At 47.5% G+C, this 19,813-nt stretch overlaps 1 long non-coding RNA gene across 1 annotated transcript; it reads right to left on the reverse strand.

Annotated features, from left to right (window-relative positions):
* Nucleotides 1-6,789: 6,789 nt before the first annotated feature.
* LOC123280783 (uncharacterized) lies at nt 6,790-19,508 on the reverse strand. Its single transcript, XR_011498180.1, has 3 exons — nt 19,053-19,508; nt 17,645-17,874; nt 6,790-8,759 (listed from the first exon to the last, which is right to left on the reverse strand). It is a non-coding gene; the product is annotated as an uncharacterized lncRNA (long non-coding RNA).
* Between the last annotated feature and the right edge of the window lie 305 nt (nt 19,509-19,813).

Below are 19,813 nucleotides of genomic sequence, written 5' to 3' on the forward strand. Positions count from 1 at the left end.
TCAATACATTTTAATTGAGAGATTGAAAAATTGAAAACATGAATAAGATTTTGCTTCCCTTGGCAATATAGTAGGATGTGTATAATAGCACAGCCTTTGAGATGCAAAGGAGGCCCAACTCCAACAGGCTTAAGCAAAAACGAAGAATTTATTGGTTCATGTAGCTGAGAAGTCTAGGAATTAGTCTTTGGGCACAGCTGGATTGAAAGGCACCTACACTGTCTTCAGGAATGTTTCTCTCTCCATCTCTCTTCTCTGCTTTGTTCTGTGTTGACTGTACACTGAGCAGCATTTCTCCAAGCTTATCTTTGACCAAGCTTATCTTCCACTCAGTTGAAAGAAAGTATCGCTTTCCCGATAGTTGCAGTAAAAGTCCTGTGGTTGACTCTCATTGGACTGACTTGGGACATGTGCACCTTGTGTCCAGAGAGATGGGAGGCAGGGATGGGTGATGTGCTCCTTCACAGGGGCTGTGGGGTCAGACTCACAGCAAGCTCATGGTCTCAGGAGAGGGACAGATACTTCCACAGTCGGGGAATGAACAAACGGATTGCAGTATATTCATACAATGGAATACTACTCGGTGATAAACAAGGAACCATTGATAAATGCCACAACTTGGATGGATCTTAAGGACATTATGCTAGTGAAAGAAGCCAGACTCAAAAGGCTACATACTGTATGATTCCATTTGTATAACATTCTGGAAAAGGCAAAACAATAGAGACAGAAAACAGACCAGTGATTGTCAGGGTTAACCTAAATAACTAACTAAGAGCGGGAGGCTTGACTGCAAAGGGGCAGCATGAGGGAATTTGGGGGATGACGGAACTGTTCTCTAGGCTCTAGAAGGAGACTAGGTACCGCTCAGGCCAGACAAACACAGAAACTGCAGGTGTCCAACACAGGTAGCACGTGGCTTCCACGGATTAACACGAAGAGCAAGACCATCAATTAAGATTTTGTTTCTACATTGCTGTTAAGGCTAATTTTCAGGTTAATTATTTTTCTTTAATTGAAATAATTGGATTAGAAAATGAAAATATGCTTGAATTTCAATCGGTATGCTTGAGTTTCATACTAAAGCCTTATCTAATAATATTCGTTTAAAAATAACTTTATTTTTCTTCTGGTTATATAAGTAACACTTACTCATTATAAAAATTTTTCAGAAAATATGAGAAAGAAAATAACCATCCCTTACAATCCTAAAAAAATATTAACTAATAAAATTTTTTCTATAACCTTCCAGACTGGTTTTCAATTTTATACATATATTACATATCGTGAAATATATTTTACAGAATGTATTTTAAGGAATATATTTGAACGTTGAACATTGCTTCATGTTTACAAATATCTACGTCATTGTTTTTAATAATTGCATACTATGACAATGACATCTATTTAATTAATTCATGGACATAAAGAGTGTTTCCAGTTTTTCGCTATTATAAACAATGCTCCCATGGACAGCCTTGACCATATAGCTTTACACACTTGTGAGATTATTTCTCTATGATAAATTCCTGGAAGTGAACTTGCTATGACAAAAGGTACAGGTAATTTTAATTATGGCGCATATAAAAATTGGTTGTTTATGTCTTTTGCCCATTTTTCTATTGTTGCTTTGGAAAAACCCTTTACATATTAAGGATATTATCTCAGGCTGAGTTCCCTAGAAACAGACTCATGAAGGGGTCCATTGGTGGAGTATGCTTGGTACCAACACCTAAGGGGGAGTGAAAAAAGGATTGAACAGAAGGCCTCACCCAGCTGACCCCATGGGCCCTGGAGCTGGGATGACCCTTCAGAGTTCTACCTTGAGGCAAGAGGGCCAGGCCCTTATACCCCTTTATTGACTGGTCATTGGATGAGGGCTGCCCCAAAGGAGTGGGATGACTTCAGGTGAAGTGGCTCTCTTCATCTGTGGACAGCTGCAGGAGAGGAACTAGCTGTGAGCTGTTAACACCAACATTCCCCACAGCTGGGGGATTAACACCCCGGTACCGAAGGTGGGATCTGGGTGGTGGCCCAGCACCCACTACAGAGATCTTTGACTATCACATGTGTTGTGGATATTTTTCCCACTTTGTCATTAGTCTGTTGATTTGTTAATATTTACTCTTTGTTTATTTTACTGTGTTTTTAAAATGTTTTTGATTGATGTCAGATCGATTCATTTTTTTCTTTATGATTTCTGACTTTTATATTATCTTTAAAAAGTTGTTCCCCATTCCAAGATTATTTAAAAATCTATATTTTCCTCTAGTATTCTCATTTTTGTTTCCATTTAAAGCTTTAATTAATCCTTCTGAAATTTATTTTGATTTAAGGATGAAGTAGGTAACTTTTTCAATGATAAAAACGGTTCCCAGAACTGTTTATTAAATAATGCATCGTTTCCCATGGATTTGAATTGCCATCTTTGGCAAAGCTATTAACTATTTATACTTCATTCCATTTCTAGCTCTCTATGATGCTCATTGATCTGTCTATACCTGTGCTAGTGTAACACTGGTTTATTTTATTTTTAGTTTACGTACACTACAATTTACTCTTTGGGGTATACAGTTCTGAGTTTTGCCAGATGTGTAGAATTGTGTAAGATAGAGAACAGTTCCGTCATCCCCCAAATTCCCTCATGCTGCCCCTTTGCAGTCAAGCCTCCCGCTCTTAGTTAGTTATTTAGGTTAACCCTGACAATCACTGGTCTGTTTTCTGTCTCTATTGTTTTGTCTTTTCCAGAATGTTATACAAATGGAATCATACAGTATGTAGCCTTTTGAGTCTGGCTTCTTTCACTAGCATAATGTCCTTAAGATCCATCCAAGTTGTGGCATTTATCAATGGTTCCTTGTTTATCACCGAGTAGTATTCCATCGTAGGAATATACTGCAGTCCATCTGTTCATTCCCCGACTGTGGGACATTTGAGTTGTTTCCAGCTTCCGGGGATGATGAGTAAATGTGCTGTAAATATTTGGTTTCTGTATGAACATAGGTATTCATTTCACTTGGATAAATACCTAGGAGTGGGACTTCTGAATCATACGTTTAATTACTATGTATATATATCTGAACATTTGTAATGTGTATTAATACATGAAAAGGAAAGCGATTGCCTCATTACCTTATTACTCTTCTCATTCTTCTCTTTCTCCTTCTCTTCTTCCTCCTTCTGCTTTTTATCCCATCAGGATATTGACTAGAGTGGCATTAAATTTGTTGATTGAGGAGCCGGCCCTGTGGCCGAGTAGTTAAGTTCACACGCTCCACTTCGATGGCGCAGGGTTTCGCTGGTTCAGATCCTGGGTGTGGACATGGCACCACTCGTCAGTCCACGTTGAGGTGGTGTCCCACATGCCACAACTAGGAGCACCCACAACTAAAAAAAAAATACACAACTATGTGCTGGTGAGATTGGGGGAGAAAAAAGCAGGGGGAAAAAAACGAAGATTGGCAATAGTTGTTAGCTCAGGTGCCAATCTTTAAAAAAAAAAAAGAAAAAATTTGTTGATTGATTTTTGTAAAAAGCCACCTATTTTAAGTCATAATACCTCTTACTAAGGCAATTCATTCTTAAAACTAAACCATGAGTAGCCCCAATATCTGATAAACAATTTGTGATTTTGTTAATTGTCCCACTGTTATAGGCAAGAGCAAGAACCTTTAGCCTTAATTTATATACCAAGTCACTTTTTCCTTTTTTTCTCCCCAAAGCCCCAGTGCAGGGTTGTATATCGTAGTTGTAAGTCCTTCCACTCCTTCTATATAAGCCACCACCAGAGCATGGCAACTGACAGACCCACTGTGTGGTTCTGTGATGGGAAGCGAACCCGGCCTACCGAAGTGGTGAGAGCACCGAACTTTACCCACTAGACCATCAGGGCTGGCTCCCAAGTCGCTTCTTCTGTACACAAAGCATCAAGACCCCGACCAGCCAAATTCCTCTGAATCAAGTGAGCATACCTGTTTGAGACCTATGGGCAGGGGGGCCCTGGAGTCAGGTGCAGAAAAGCACAGGTGATCCTGATAACCACGGCTAATTGTTCTCAAGGATATACCCTCCTTAGAATCTACTCATTCTGACACATAGTTCAGCAAAATCCTGGGGGAAATGCATCCCATTAGGACACTGGAATTTCCAGGTTGGAAGAGTCTTGGAGAACTCCCCAGGTTCCTTGCTTGGAGACAAGATTACTTTTTTGGCATGAGGAATATACACTGTCCAACTTCCTTCAATAGTTACTTCCAGTATGTATCAATCCTCACCATCTGCGTGTCTAACCAAAACTCTTGTTTCAAACACATTTTAAACACATTTCCTCCTAGCCTTTCCTTGAAATGACACTAGCAAGCTCTTGCAAAACTAGAACTACTTGTTCAAAGCCAGCCCTGAGCATCGTGCTTTCATCAGGGTAGGTGATTCTAATTAAGTTGTTTATCCACTTAGCACACTGTCTCAGCCACCTCAGGGACTTCCTTTCCATATGTTTGTCTCCCTTTGTTAATTGGATAAGCCAAGTGAAATGAGGTCTCTCTTATGGAAGTGCCTGCAGAGAGGAAGTCACTGCAAATTCGCCCATGTGGCATTTCCCGTGACAGTAGAGGGACACAGAGAAGCGTCTGCACTTTCCGTCTGCTCTTTTATGCTGGTGAAAGCTCGGCGACTACTCTGTGCCCTATGTCAGGAAAGAATCAGTTTCTTTTAAGGGCTTACAAGGCACTCCAGCTTCCCAGCTTTTGAATCCGTCCCACAGTTTTCGACCTACAGTACTGATCAGTCCACAGCATGCCTTTCAAGTAGGGCATTTATTCAGTCATCTATACTTTCGTTCAAACATTGAGTTGAATTGAGCACCTACTTTGGGTTGGAAATAAAATAGTCCTTGACATTCAGATTATTTATGATCACTTAGAAACTGGTTTGGAGATTAAGAATGAAGGCTCTAGGGCCCGGCCCTGTGGCCCAGTGGTTAGGTTTGCAGGCTCTGCTTCAGTTACCCTGGGTTTCACCGGTTTGGATCCCAGTGAGGACATGGCACCTCTCATCAGGCCATGCTGAGGCAGCGTCCCACATAGCAAAACCCGAAGGACCCGCAACTGGAATATACAGCTATGTACTGGGCTTTGGGGAGAAGAAGAAGAAGAAAAAAAGAAGATTGGCAGCAGATGTTAGCTCAGGGCCAATCTTTAAAAAAAAGAATGAAGGCTCTGAAATGAAACCAGGGATGGATCCAGGTTTTGTGGGGACTACAACCAACACAGTTTGTAGTGAGGGGGGATGGGGAGTCCTTAAGAAAAAGAACACAAAATTAGGCACAGGGCTTTGCAAGGGGCCACATAAGTGAAGGGCCCTGAAACCTCAGCTCATTAGTTTCTCAGAAGATCTCCTTTGAGCCAGGCACTCTTAGGTTTAAACCCCAGCTGTGTGACCTTGGGCACATGGCTGCACTACTCTGTGCTCGTGTCCTCCCCAGCAAAACGAGAAAAATGACAAGATGATAAAATATATCTCATAGTGGTGTTGGGAGGGTTCCAAAGATGAGGACAAAAAGCGTTTAGCCCAGTGACTGGCCCACGATAGATACACAATAACTGTTAGCTATTATTAAGAGTGTCATTATCATTATGAGCTTCCAGGCAGTAGGATTCTAGAACCACAAAACCTGTCTGCCTGAGCAGACTTTAGGAAAGAAAAAGAGAACCAAGTCCAAATTCACACATTCCTGCTAATCCGGCTTGTGTGTGGTACATACATGATGTGACCCTGAAGCTCAGCCCGGCTGTGCTACGACCACGCCACGTACAGCGGAGGGCAGGACTTCCTGCCTGCTGTGCTCAACGTCTCCTGGCCCCGAGAGCTGATTCATTCTGAGGTCATAAAGCATTTATCCTCAAAAACAGTATATTAATATCCGATTGTGCAAGTAAACCAGACCTGTCTAGTTTTGCTTTCTTTGAGTGAAATATGTTCATTCAGCATAAGCGACAAGCATAAATGCAAACTAGTCTTTTTTTTTCCAATGTGTGAGGAGTGGATGGTTGATAATAAAACAAGAAAGGCCATTTGGAAACTATTAAATTACATCTTTTGTATTTGCACAGCACATTCCTCTGATTTTGATGCCGTGACGTCCCTGTAAAACCGGCAAATATGTGCTTCCATATTGCTAATTCAGTTTGTTCACTTGGCATTCTAACCACATTTTCCTTTTTTTTTTTCTTTTCAAGGCCAAAAGCTACTCCCCCATCCCCCCCCAAAAAAGACTTACATATTCTCTATCTCATAGCCTGTCATGGACATCAGCCCTAAGAGTCGGGTTCTCACCCACGTCTCCCTCTGAGAGAAGAGGACAGGGCAATTGGAAAGTAAACTGATAAACAAGTTATCAGAGCAGACCACTGCTGCTTCCTCCCTTTGAAATTTTCTTTTTGAAATCTTAGTGGATTTTGAAGCCTGGGATATCTGAAAGTCTGATAAACAAAATGTGATTATGCTTCTGTTAGCAAGGATCGGTGGTAACTCCAAGGGGTGACAGGGAGGAGGCAATGATGAAATGATCCCATAATTGCCAATAACCACCCCACGCCATGTCAAATATCCGTACAATCTGAGCCGAAACAGTGTGCTTGCTGTGTTAACGCGATTTCAAGACAAGCTTCCAGCCTCCCTTCCTAACAGATTGCTGGCGCTTAAGCCCCTCCCGTGTAGAAACTCTGACTAGCAAAGCAGACTAGAATGTTCGGGTAATAGAAGTGAATTGAATTATCTAAAGGTTAATCAGAAAAACCTGTTTATTTCAATCTTTGTAGCAGAAAACCATCATTAAAATTATTCATTCAGTTCTTGCCTTACTTGGTAGAATGACTCTAATGTAAACTTTCCTGAAACAAGGCCAAGTCTTATAGCCTAGCCCAATCACTGGTGCAGAGGAGGCATTCGATAAATGGTTAATATAATTAACTAATGAGGTAGGGAGTAGAACAAAACAGTGTTTAACTAGTTCACCAATTTTCTCTAGTCTTGTCTTTATCTATGTAACTGACATGAAGTATAAATTATTTGAACATGATAAAAATACCTCCCTCCACCATTGCTTGGACTCGATTAGCGTTCAAAGCGTTCCTTACTATTTACTTTCATTTAAAGTCATTGTTCTTTTGGAAGAGATATTGTTTTGCAGAAATATTTACATTCAAGTAACCTCCAAAGATATTTCAAGTGCTTAAAAAAGAATAGGTATAAGTTAGAAAAAGAAGTAGATGAACTATCTAATTTATTCATTCACCAGATATTTCTTGAGCATCTGCTGTGCGCCAACCTCTGAGGATTCCTTGGTGAGCAGAACAAACATGGCGCCTGCCCCATAGAGCTACAAATGAACACAATAGAAACATAATTACAACTTGAAATTAGATTCCAATAGGGACACGAGTGGGAGGTGGGGGCAGGGGAACCCAATTTAGTTTAGGAGGATTGGAAAGTTCTCTTCAAAGAATGACATTTGAGTGAGACAATATAAGAACAAGAATTAGGCAACAAATATCATGGAGACTATTCCCCACAGAAGGATCAGTGTATGAGAAGGTCTGAGGGCGAAAGAAACCTACTCCATTCTAAGAACTTTACAAAACACAGCAAGAACTGGGTGAGGCAGGACCAGCTCATGCAGGCCTTGTGGGCCACATGTGGGGGACTGTTCATTGCCTCTGATGATTCCAATCCCCTTTCTTCCTCTCCAACAGAACCCTGAGCATGTTCAGGTGGAGCACAATCCTCTATACTTCAGGGGATGCTGATCCCACCTCCAGTTTAAGGAGTAGCTCCTCACTTGTCTAAGCTGGTCAGTAAATGGCGTTTATCTGGTGAACCTTACTGGCCTAGAGATGTGCACATGATCTGAAGTGGTCCAATCAGATTGAAGAGCAAAGTTTAGAGTCCATGGCTGGGAGAACATTCCCTATCTTTCTTCCACCATGCCCATTACTGGCAGTTATTTCTCAACCAAGGGAGGAGTCAACCCTTAGATGAAGCTAGTGCCAAGTGCAGCAGAGCAGAGAAGTAGAAAGAACCTGGGTTCTAAGTGACATCATCGAGCTTCTCACTCAACCAACCCCAAAGCCTGCCCAAAGTCACCGTTGTTTCCTTGTGTGTTAAGATCCTTGAGTTTGCTCTTCCCTTGGAACCTTTGGACACTAGCATCCTAGCTTCCCCAATTCTCTGGTAAATCACTCACTCTTTGCCCTTACACCGTCCAATTAATCTCTAAATGTGGTTGTTCTGCAAGGTTCCTGTGACTTCTCTCCACACTTTCTCTCTGGGAGATCTTACCCACTCCTATGGCTTCCTTCTTTACTTAAGCGTCTGCTCACCAAGTGTTGGCATTTCTTTATGACCTCTCCAAGTGAGGTCCAGCTTGATTACCTCCAGTAAACTCACTGGTAATGCACAAAAGTTCCAAATTCATGTAGCTTCTCTTTAGAATCAGCAGCTACTCTTAATTTCCCAACTTTAGAAATAGTCACTTAAAATGTATATGCAGAAGCTAGAGGGTGTCTCACAGAACCCAAGAACAGGAAGTACACGCAGAAAGTGACAGCCTTCCGGGATCCAGGCAGCCACTCCCAGCCTTGCTCTCAGAAGCCATGACTGCATCTGCTTCATTCCTCTCCATATTGCAGACTGGCTTCCTCTGCTTCTTGGTCCATGTGGAAGAATGAGACCAGTAGCCGGTCAGCAATCTCATCTTCAACCTCCAGAGAAAGACAGACATCACTTTGTCAGTTCTGGTGCCAAGCTGAGGAAGAGTTCTGATTGACCCATCTCAGGTCAGGTGCCCCATACAGGGGTTGTACATTAGCACAGTGGCCTCCAAAATAACCATGGAGGGATGGTGGGGAGTGGACAGTTCCCAGAAGGAGGGAAGGGTCCATTTCCAGAAATGGGAGGAGTCCTGGGAGTGCCACCAAAACAAGGCTCCAGGAAAAGGACACTTTCCAGTGAATGAAAGGACAGATCTCAGAGAAAGGGGTTAAGGTTGTGGGGCAGAAATTCCAAAATTTCACCCAGGCCAGAGGCCCTGGGGTCATTTTCAACTCCTCCCACTGACAACACCCACCCACTTCCCTAATGTCTAATAAGACACTAATTCCTTTCACTTCTTTCAAAATACTTCCTAGTTGCCCCTCTCTTTCCTTTTTCACTCTAGTTCCCCAGTTTCAGCCCTCGTTGCGTAACCTCCTGTGTTCTCTAACAACCCCACTGGTTTGCCAGACTCTCCCTTCCCCCTACCCATCCTATAGTCAGACTAATTTCCTAAAATACCACCTGAAAGAAGACACATCCCAGATCTAAAAGCCTCCAGTATCACTGGCTGCCTATAGGATAAAGTCCAAACCCTTTTTCTGGCTATTCAAGACTGTCTCCAGCTGTCATTGGCATTGCTAATTGCTTTCTCTGCATCTATGACCTCCAAAGACTTTCCATGGAATCTCCCAGCCATGTGTCCAGGCTGTGATTTCACTTACCTCCAGCCTCAGGAGGGGAGGGCTTACATGACCTAAACCCACCAACATTGCCCCATCACCCTAGCCCTAGTGACTGGTTCAGAAAAAGCCACTGAGCTACGTCCACACTCCCCAGCACGTTCTCCAGGCCAGGGTCCTTGGCTCAGGGGATGGCATGGGATCCCAGAAGATCCACCAAAGTGAACCTCAGGACTTCTGCTGTGCAGGCTGGGGCACAGAGGCCCTTTTTCCTCCTGGACGTGAATAGAGACGCTAGGGGCTGCTGCCAACCATCTTGGTTCTCAAGAACAGCTGGAAGCAGGGCAATTTGCCTAGAAACAATTTTCTGAAAGCCAATTAGCTGAAAACCAATTTCCGAATCAAGTTAAAAATATATGCATTTTCATTAACTGTTTTAAAAAAGATTATTCCTTAAATTATGTTTTTGGCAAATTGGTCATTTGGCAGATTGACTTAGAGGTAGGCTGGTGGGGTGAAGCCTCTTTCAGAAGAAGAGTGGGAAGGCGTCCATGCAAGGTCCTTGCTGTGGTCTTTGAACTCCAGACTGGGCCTTGACTGAAGCCTGCCACACCCACCAACATCTCCCAAACATGAGCCAGTCCCTTCCTGTTAGAGTTTAACCTGGTCTGGTTGGGTTTTCTGTTAGCTGTCACCGAAAGCATCTAATTGATACAACAATAAGTCTTTCTGAATATTTCCAAATTCTGAGCTTGTAGTCCTCGGCGCCACCCAAACCGGACTACTCAGACTTTCCCAGATACTTGTCATGCTTTCCCATCGCCATGACTGCTCTCCTTCCTCCAGCCCCTCTGCCTGTCCCACGTCCTCCTGGCCTTCCAGACGGGAGCCTCTCTGCTCTCCTCAGGCTGCTGCAGCCCTCCATGGTCCCTTCCATCTTGGAGTTACCGTCCAGCTTTCTCAGTTCCAAGAACCAAACACTCGCTTAAGTTCCTTCAGAAGGAACTGAGGTAGCTCCGAGGGTTGCCCCTTCTCCTCTCTCCTCAGGAGCCTCCTGGTCGCCTTCTTGTGCTGTTTTCTGCTCTCTCTGTGTCTGCTCTGATCCCATCTCTGTGGATGGGTAGCCTCTTAGTCACAGCTGTTCGTTTATAATGTCGGCTTAGGTTACAGCCTCACAGCCCCACTTCCACCTCAGGGTGTCCTTTCAGCTCCTGTTCCCTCAGTTTTAGTCTGATTTTCTCCATGGGTCCAATCCAGATTTCCTAGAGAGAATCTGATTGTAGTAACTAATCTTTTTATACTGGGCCATCCCAGGTCCCCGGCTAGACTGTGGTTGGCCAGTTACTGGGTTGAGTGTTTGCTCCTGGTCTAAACACCTGTGGACAGGTGATGCATTGTATAGTCCCCATTGGGCTGCCCCTTTCATAGGGTTGAGGGAGGGGAGGCCTGGCAACCTAGAAATGGATGGTGGGCACGGCAGGACCAGCCTGGCCTTTCAAGATGCTGTACCACCCATTGGCTATCAGTCACACACCCCATTTATGTGCTGCGATATTGAGTCAAAGTACTATTTATTACCTAAATTTGCATATGTTTGTTTCTTATCCCTTCAACTAGATTCTAAATGTCCTTAACAGTAGAGTTGATGGCCCTAAATGTCTCTACTAAAATGATAACAATAAGTGATAGCTACTGAGCACTTACCATGTACCAGGTACAGTTCTAACTGCTTTACACACACACACACAAACCCTCCATCTAAGCTTCACCTATTATCATCCCCACTTTATAGATAAGGAAGTTGAGGCCGTGTCACACAACCCATCAGAGGGCTGTGATTTGAACCCAGTCAGTTTGATTTCAGAATCCGTGCTCTTAGCACATGGCTCCTCCTCCAGCTGGTGCTCATGCATGTTTACTGCAATTGCGCATACTGTGCCGAAAAGGAAAACTATCCTCTCTCTTTGTGCTGGGTTAGTTCTCATTGGCCTATTTGTTCCAGGAAGACTTACTTTTTGGCCAAAATCCTCTCTTTCGCAGTCAGCAAACTAATGCCAGAGAAATATCAACAGAGCAAAAGACAATCCATTTTCAAACCAAAAACTCCCTCTTGGCTCGAAGCGAGTTCATCAGCCAGATGCCCCTCCCTTCCCCCATGTTTTCCTGGCACTGCTTTGAAATCTGGATCCAGGGGCCATGTGCAAGGTGGTTTCTGTGGGCATGAGCAATTGCTAGACAGACGTGCGGGCGGGGGAGCCAGCCAGGAAATCATTTCAGCTGCTTCCATCTTCCCTTCATGCCAAGTTCAGGGGGCAGAGGAGGGGCGTCAGCCTGGATGTCCCTCAAACGGTGGCAAGGTATCCCGGAGCTGGAGGCTGGGCTATTCCCACCCAAGTAGTTAATCCATTAGCCCTTGGCACACGCAGGTCCCCAATGACAACGCCTTGCCAGAGGTGACTGTGCCTGCCTGCCCGCCCCCCTCCCACCGCTCTGCCCGGGCTAGTGAAGCAACAGGCACTCTGAGGGCTACGTGAAGCCTCCCAACCTCCTCCTGTGGCAGAAAGGGGTGGGTTTGCCCACTTTAAAGATGGAGAGATAAGGCACAAGACTTATGGGGGGCCATGCGGGTGTTGCCGGTTGTGGGGGGTGGGGGAGCGCTCACCTTCTCTGTCAAGGTCTCTTCTAGCTCTAAGGCCTCTCTCTCTGCCTCTCTTCCCACCACCCCCGTCCCACGAGGCCAAGCTTTCTGTCCATTACCCAGACCCCCTTCACATCCCTTTCCTTCCTTCACAGAGTCCTCCCGTCCCCGGGGAGCCTCCTGAATCCTGACTTGAGCGTAAAGGCGCTGGAGGAGAAAGGAAGAACTGAGGGTGAGGGGGGATGGAAGAGGAAGCAGCGATTCAGCTGACAGTGCCTAATGGTGGAAGGCGTGCCTCAGCGCAGGAGAACCAGACACCAGACTCTGTTTTCCTGTGCAGCAATAGACCTGCCCGTGAGGTGGGGTGGGAGGAGCCACAGGAAAGCCTTTCTAATGAAAGGGATGGGGGAGGGCTTCTGAGGGAAAGAGGGAGAGAACCCCCACACTCCCCTTTTCGTCCCTCACTTGCCCCTACCAGTCCAACTACTGGCCCCCTTAGCAGTTCCTCTCTCTTCTCCTGAACAGAGCCACATTTTCTGAATAGGCACATAATATTAACTCGGAAGATCAGGTCTGGAAGAGATCTTAGAACTCATCTTGTGCAACACTATCTTTTTATAGTTGAGGAAACTGAGGCCCAGAGAGGGGTCATGTCTTGACTAAGGTCACACAACTAACGAGCGGTAAAGCTAAGATGAAAAAAACAGGGCTCTTTGTACTATACGAGGCTGCCTCTTACTCCTCCACCTGTACAAAAGGCCCCCCACAGAGAACACGCAGGCCAGCTCCCCAGTCGTGTCCAAGAACTGGGCCGCTTATTATCTCTTCAGTCCTGCCCAGGGAGCCTCAATTTGTCCTGTCATAGATTCTATTCCACCCAGTCACCATTCTTCACTGTAGCGGGTGATGCTCCCAAAGCAGGTTGCTCTGTGTGGGGTTGTGGTCAGAGACGCAGCGGCCGGCATCACGGCCCCCACACCACAAGCCGCCCAGGTGTTTTCTGCCCGCTGCTGGCCCTCGAGACATTTTTGAGAGTTTGTTCTGCATCTGCCTTTTCACTTGCTGTTCATTCCCATCCAGCGGCTGTGTGGGGATCCCATTGGAGTCCCCTGGGAGCACTATAGAAAGATCTCACCCTATGCCTTGCTCTCTGACCGAGATGAACAGGCTGCCATTTTGAAATCTCAAGAAATCTGCAAGCAACAAAATGGAAGCTCCAGAGACTTCCTGACACGACTCGGTGCCCAGAACTCTTACTTCTCAGTCTCTATGAGGAGAGCACTGGTGGAGTGGGGGTGAGAACGAGAGGTAGGACATCGGGGCTGACATTCAAACTTTCTTAGAAAAAGTCAGGATGAATGTCCCAAGAAAAGGCTATTAACAGGCTGCCTTCCCCACGCTCAGCTTTCCGGGGCTGGAGCTGCGTGAGAATGAGTCAGCAGATGGAAAGGCTAATGGTGAACCTGGGGGAACAGAACCGTCTCCACAGGGGAAGTGGAGGCTGTGAGACTGCACTTTTCCCCAACCTCTGGCCTCAAACCACCCCGCCCTCCTGTGGGTATGTGATCTGTACAGCTGGTGCGTTACCAACGTTGTCAGTTCCAATTCTGAAGCCAGAATTTAAATCAGCAAAAATATCCAGAAAGTCCTTCCCCCCACTTCCCCTCCCTACTTTCTCTTCATTGACTAAGCCAGTCGCCAGGGAAGAGGGCCCATCCCCTGCAACGTGGAGGGCTGTTGGGAGGTATTTCTGCTCCTATCTACCTGCTGGCTCGCCCTGAGACAAGCTCCTGGTATCGAATAGACACACATCGTTGAGCCCCAGGATCTGTGACAGGCAATTTTACATATCTCCTCCCAATCTCACAATAACCCCAGGAGGATGATATATTGATATCTGGCTTTCACAGAGGAAGGATCAAAGCTGAGAGAGATGCAGCCGTCTGCCCAAGGAGCCACAGTCAATGTCATTTATCAAGAGTCTGACATATGCCAGGGGCTTCTGCACAGTTTTTTAAAGATAGGTAAACATCCTTTTTTACAGATGAGGAAACCAAAGCTCAGAAGGACTGAGGTAGCCCAGTAAGTACCGGTGCTATGGCTTGATTCTGGGTCTGCCTGACTCCCAAGCCTGTGCTGCCTCCAGGTCCCGGCGGAGGCAGGAACTCCAGCCACATCTCTGCCTCTAGATCTACCACACCCAGTGCCTCTCCAGAAGAGGATTTGCCTTGTGTGCCCTGATTGAACGCCTGTCAGTCTGGGGGGTGGGGAGGCGCCGGTATCACAAGGCCTGGTATTGGCCTCTAGGCAGAATTTCTCTTATCACAAATTACACCTTGAACCTCCATCCTCCTAAAAGGGGGGGACTTGGTGGGGCTGATCCCAAGGTGTCAGTTCAGGGGAGCGAAAGTTAAGAGAGTGGCCTAATGGGGACACTTTCCTGAGACCAAGCCCATGGAGATGTGAGCAGAATTTACCGTCAGCCAAGGCTTGAATAAAGTGGCCTTAAAGGTAACAGATATAACATCAACCTGCCAATTTTTATCACATCAAAAAAGTTCTGTGGTTTGTGGTTGGTAAATTTCGATATAGAAATATTTGACTCTTGGGGAAGTTGTGTACAGAGGGGGTAGTGAGGGGTCAAACGGGGGGGGGGTCTCAATTTTCACCTCTGATTTCTAAGACACTCTGAGTGGTGGGGACAATGAGAGAGTCCAGGATGTTTCCAACACCAGGGAAAATGTGTAATAAGTCAGCACTTCTTGAGCCTATTTCCCCAACCACCCCAGCAGAAAGAGCCCTTCCCCTCCCTGTCTTTACTCTGCTTTAACTTTCCGTAGCCCTTTTCTGTAACTCCCATTACATGATGTATTAACTTGTTTATTTTCTCTCTCCTCTCCCCCGGAAGAATGTAAGCTCCCCGAGAACAAGGGCTGTGTCTTTTGTCCACTGATGTTCCCCAGGGGCTAGAACACTATATAAGAAGCCCTCAGTAAAGGTGTGCTGAGGAATGAATGAATGCACAGATGAATGAATGAATGAGTGAATGAGTGAATGTACCTTGAGGGGGCATTTAACCAACATAGGCATCCTCCACGTCAGTTTCTCTGGGGAGCGGGTGTCAGAGTCCTCTGAACTTGACTTGCCCTCTCTTCAGCATCAGCCAGATGCAGAAGCCCCTTGGGCTCTTCTCTTTAGGGGAAGAGACAGGGGGCTGGTGCTCACAAAGAGCACCCTGATGAGACCTATTAAGCCCTGAATGGAGGATAAAGGAGACACCGTTTCTACCTCATCCCAAGGGGATCCACATTCTTGAGAGTTTCTCCACTGGAATGTGGCAGTGTCTGAAGCCAGTTGTGGAGAGCAGGAAAAACTTTCTGGAAAGCATCCACTCTAAGATGATAACGGGCCACCAAGCTACCCACTCCCAGCCAAAGCCCCCCCAATCCTGTTTTGTTCCTCATTTCCCAGAGCCATAGCTGAGCCGCACGTACACAGGGGGCAGACGCTGGCAAGCGTTGTCTCTTCCCAGGCCACAAGGATAACAAGACACTTGGCGTGCTCAGATGAAAGGGGGCTCTCCTTGCAAAGGGCCTGGTTGCACAATCCCACTGAACTCCCTGAAGTGGGAAGCCGGTCCCTCTTAACTCGTGATTACCACTGTGGAGATTAAAGGCTTCCTGTTGGAGAAAGCAGTTCCCCTGAGCCAAACAACACTGAGGGCTGGCCAACGGCCATCTTGTCAGGGCCGCTCTTGGCAGTCAGGGCTGAAGTGACTGGCTCCCTCATGCGCCAACCTGCCTGAGGCAAAGTCAAGGTGCCTAGGCCAAAACAGTCCCTCAGCAAGCATGGTGCTGTGGCCTGAGCACTTTCTCAGTCTCCTCAGCTCCAGCCTGGGCCACCTTGGCAAGAGCAGCTGCCTTGGTGAGACTGATGGGAACAGGCTGAAGGTCTTCACTTGCTCCCCTTTCCCAAGGTACCCTGAGCATTTCCAATGTGTGTTAGAGGGGGGAAAGAAGGGCATGCTGGGAAAACCAGCTCAGGGGGCAGTGAGAGGTGGGAAGGTCACTGTTCCATGAGCTTTCCATGTTTACTCCACCAGAGGCCTGAGCAAGTCAGACCCTGGTCTCTTGGCCTAGTGCCTCCAAACTAGCTAAAGATCAAAAGCATATGGATCTCTTGGTAAGAAAGCAGACCCCCAGGCCCCACCCTGTGAGTTCTGGCTCCATACATCTGAGGCGGGGCCTGGATATGTTGGTTTTTATGAAACCCTCTGACAACTCTGATGCAGCCTGCTCTGAGCGCCCTTGAACGGGGGAGGTGGAAAGGATCATTGGGTGAGGAGTCAGGAAACAGGACTCTGGCCTCTGTTCCGTCAGGTGACTTTGGGGAAGTCACTTCATTTCTCTGGGCCTCAGTTTCCTTGTTGGTAAAGTACAGAGCTTAAACAATTTCAGAGTGTGGCTCAAGGGGATGTGTAGCTGGTCACTTTTCCATCCTCACATCCTGTGGTGCTTTCAGTCTGCAGCCATGGCCATGGTCCCAAGGAAGGCCCTGGCCTTTAGGCTACCCTTAGCTGGGAGGAGGACGACTCAGGAAGCTCTGAGAGTAACAGTGACAGCTGGCATCCTTCCTTCAGAGCAAACCTTCGAGTTAAACACTTTATGTTGCCTCATTTAGTCTTCACAACAACCCTCCAAGGTAGCACTTACCCCACAGAACTTCCTGCAGTGATGGAAATATTCTATGTCTGCATTGTCCAATACAGTGGTCACCAGCCACATGCGGCTATTGGACATCTGAAACACAGCCAGTGCAACTGAGAACGTGAACTTTATTCATTTTAATTTTATTTAATTTTAATTATAGTTAAATGCTACACATAGTAAGTGGCCACCATATTGGCCAGCACAACTCCAAGGTGTGGATCAGTATTATCCTCATTTTAGGGATGAAAGAACAGGATTAGAGAGGCAAGGTGACCGAGTGGCAGAGCTAGGGATTTGAATGCAGACTTGGTGGACTCTAGAGCTGATGGCCATGCTCTAATCACTGGAGTATTTGGCAGAATGAGTCCTACCAAGCCAGGAGGGCATGACTCCAGTCACGGCCTGGCCTCTGAGAAGCTGGTTGACCACCTTGAGTGGTCTCTGAGGTCCTTCCAGCTCTGACATCCCAGCCTGTGTGTTTAGGGGGGAGCATGGAGGGAATGCAGGGAATATTCTGCTCTCTAGAGCCTCCTAGATGCAGAACCGTCAGTGTCTACCCACCCAGACCCCTCCTGCCACAGTTATCACTGGTTACTGGTCTTCTCCATGACCCAACTGTCAGAGCCTTCTCAAGATGGACTACTCCTCAATACTTTTGTGAGGTAAATAGTGCTACACCCATTTTGTAAATGAAGAAACTGAGGTTCAGAGGGATGAAGTAACTTGTCCAAGGTCTTACAGCATGGTGAGTGGTAGAATGAGGAATTGAACTCAGATCAGTGTGACTCCAGGGCCTGAGCTCTTACCTTCTGCCACATGGGGTCACTGGGGTCAAGCAGAGGCCCAGGGACCTACTTGGCTAAAAGTTTGCTTTGGTACCCAGGCAAACCCACTCCCAGCAGGATCCTACTGCTCTGTCTGAATCCATCAGGGATTCCGTTCTCCTGCCAGAGTCCTGGCTCTTGGGTCCATCAAGACTCAACACCTTCCTGGACCATGCTGGCCCATTAAGAATCTGGTGTGTGCGAGCTTCTGGCTAGAAAATAAAGAGAAGAAAGAAGGACAGCTGGTCAGGGGATCTGTGGGCCAGCCCTCCTCACCTCCAGAGCCCAAACCTACCCCACATGGGGCTGAGAGAAGCAGAGGTCTCAGTGACTACGGCAGTGGGCTTGATTCTGGAGGGGACCGTACAGTGCCCTCTGGTTTGAGGCAACCCCCTACCCACTGACCAGTGTCCCCATCAGAGCCAAGCTCCTGACAAAGGCTCAAAGGCCAAGTCCAGCATCTTCATGGTGGATGAGAACGTCTCCTTTATCCACAGACTCAGAAACTGCCCACGCCCACAGTGAGACGTGTGCACCTGGGGTCAGCTCTTTGGAGTCTCCCAGAGTCCCCCATGCAGGGACCACATGTGTGCTTGTGTGCACTGGCAGGCACTTGCACACTCATGGGATGGGGCCAGAGCGGGGAAGACAAAGGCTGGAAGCCATCAGTCTTTTTAACCAGAAAGGGTTCTTTCTCTGGCAAACTGGGGAAAGAGCTCCAGAAACCTAATGCTGGACCTTCTAGAAACATGATCTCTCCATCCCACCAACCACTGCCCCAGGACAGCATCAGGACCCACTCAAAGGGTCCCTCATGGGGAATACAGAGCCCGGCAGGCTGGGGAACTGCCTTACACACTTGCACCCACCAAACATGCACAGCCCATTCACACCCACCACACATGCTCAGTATGCGCACACGTACACACAGGCTCACACTCACACACTTGTTCACATGCTGTCGTGCACACACACACACACACCACACACTCACAGACTCAGCATGGGGGCGGGTGTCTAGAGCCGAGTCAGGACCTTGTCCATTGTTGTTTCCAAGAGTGTGGAGGAAGTAGGCTCTGCCCCCTCCTGCCCTTGGATACAGTCGGAGACAAAGGGAGGCAGAGACATATCTACGAGGGCTGCCCCACACCACGCACGCAGGGTGGAGCCTGCCTTGGCAGGCCGGGCTGGGCCACAACCAGGAAGACGTCGGGAGATGCTCTTTCTTCCCCATGGCCTCCGCTACTGCCCAGGGCGGGTGGGACGCTGCTGCAGCCTACAGTCTGGGCGGGTGGGGCTGTAGGGGAGGAAGGGACGGAGCCAGGGAAGGGGAAAAGCCGATTTCTCAGGGATTACGAAAAGCATGCAAATGGAAAGAACTCCAACTCACTGTTCTTTTCCTGAAGACAATTCTCTTGTCACCGCAAGGACAGAGTCTGGGTGTCCCTGTGTCTCCCCTGTGGTCAGTGCTGCTACGCCCCGACCCATGAGCCACGTGGGATGCTTTCCAGCTTGACTGGACAGCGACACACATCCTCCAGGTGTTTTGCAAACAGGCCCCTCCAAGCTTCTCAACCAGGAAACCTACCCACCTCCTGGGGCCTTCCATAACACAGCTTTGTTTACAGCTGGGCCTTCAGGTCCTGGCTTCCACACCCAGACCCCTGCTGCAGGCCACTTATCCACCCCAGGACCAGGCCTTCTCCCCGCCATGCCCCAAGGCCCAGGCCACACTGTGCCCAGGCCTGACAGCCTCGGCCTCACAAACAGAACCCCTGTATCTTAAGTGGTTCCTGGATGCCTGCAGAGCTGGAGTCCTGACCTTGGACCACCCCCCCCCCCCCCCCCCACAGCTGGGCTTTGCCCATTCTCCATTCCTCCCATTGTCCCTGCCTGCCTGGGTTCTTGCCAAGGGCTGCCCTGGGCAGCTGGGAGGCGAGGCTTCTGCTCCGCAGGCCCACTTGGCCCTCTGATTCAGCCTACCACTCCCAGAGCTCTCTGCAGCCCGCAGTTTTCTGCAGCCTTTTCATACATCCTGCATGAAGAAGGTCCCTCTTCTGGATTCCTGGCCTGAGCTCCCAGCCTGCAGCATGACCACCTCACAGAACTCGGCATCCACGACTCCAGCCCAACCCGACTGCGCAAGAGCAC

This window comes from Equus asinus, chromosome 25 (assembly GCF_041296235.1).
Source record: "Equus asinus isolate D_3611 breed Donkey chromosome 25, EquAss-T2T_v2, whole genome shotgun sequence".
Taxonomy (NCBI): domain Eukaryota; kingdom Metazoa; phylum Chordata; class Mammalia; order Perissodactyla; family Equidae; genus Equus; species Equus asinus.